This window comes from Odontomachus brunneus, unplaced genomic scaffold (genome assembly GCF_010583005.1).
Source record: "Odontomachus brunneus isolate Ranch 3 - 2012 unplaced genomic scaffold, Obru_v1 Obru_scaffold_460, whole genome shotgun sequence".
Classification (NCBI taxonomy): Eukaryota; Metazoa; Arthropoda; class Insecta; order Hymenoptera; family Formicidae; genus Odontomachus; species Odontomachus brunneus.
The window spans coordinates 8,314-9,570 of NW_022639910.1; the positions used below are offsets into that span (position 1 = coordinate 8,314).

General features: G+C 46.0%; 1 pseudogene; it reads right to left on the reverse strand.

Annotated features, from left to right (window-relative positions):
* Positions 1–4: 4 nt before the first annotated feature.
* The window catches only part of LOC116853700, a 15,570-nt pseudogene continuing 14,317 nt past the window's right edge, over positions 5–1,257 (reverse strand).

The following is a 1,257-nucleotide window of genomic DNA, read 5'->3' on the forward strand; positions in this document are numbered from 1 at the left end:
TCACCCTGTATATACTGTCTTCTAAATAGAGAGGATTTTCATTTTCATCGCTCTCGTAATCATCAATAGTATGAGGCCAGAAGGGCATTCTAAAACATTTACATTTAATCTCGTTCACATTAATGTTAATAAGATCACTGCATAAGTTACTACATTTAAAAATCTCAACAGATGAGGATGGCACGCCTATATCGTAGAAATTTTCTACTTTTAAAAATTTTCTAACTTCTAAACAATAGGAGGAATTACGTGCAAAAATATTATAGACAATACATATTGATCCATTCTCTAACATGCAGCAATTGTCGCGTACGTCTACACTCAAAAGTATTTTGTTAAATTGTATCTTACGATACTGAAGAAAAACAGCACTATTATTAAGCGGCATGGATACGCGAATAGATTGCGACGTCTTTTCTTATCGATACTCGCGGACAGTCGCCTGTCCGCTTCGTCGGCAAATTACCGCGGTCCCCGGATCTCGATACGAACTCACCAACGTAAGTTGGGCGCCAGGTGCGGTAAGGCTGCACCTTCTCACTAATTAGTATTCCCCAAAATCTCCAATTATAGTTCGTCTTCGATATCGCGGGGACTTAACGGGACCGGTAGCTCTCTGTTAATTTTAGTCGGAGTAGGGATGGGTTTATTCGTTGCAGGTGGAAAGCCGAGGAAAAAGGCAATCGTACTTTTGGTATAGATCTTTATTCGCTCGTTACATGCACTTTCAGCGCGCTATTCGATATCTCGCCCACGTCAAGACGTTAGCTAATTATTCTAGTCCCGATTCGGAGTTCTAGTATAATTCTCGCGCGACCACTCTGCATGCGGCATCCTCGGTACGACAGCGTCACGACAATACTATACGAACAAATGGGAGGTCTTACAATAGGTCGGACTCTTGCTCGCCTCCACTCCGGGTCGGTCTCCTCGCCTGTCGGTGATCGCCTCCGCTTTGCTACTGCAGATTCGTGTCGGACCTTGGCTCGCCCGTATCGGAGATCGGTCACTCGCACTGGAGATATCCCACGAAATGCTTTCGCCCTCGATATTCCGCGTCGGCGATAAGACGACACAAAACGACCGGTATCACGTCGGTAGGCTCTAACTTCGATACGGCAACGATGTCTCGAGAGTCACGGCAATCTTTTTGAGAGTCTCGCGTCAAATTTCTACCGTTGATCACGAGCAAGTCTCTCGATTACACGTTGTTCTCGCCTTTTCTCCTCTCGGCGAGTCTCCCCCCCCCCCCCCCCC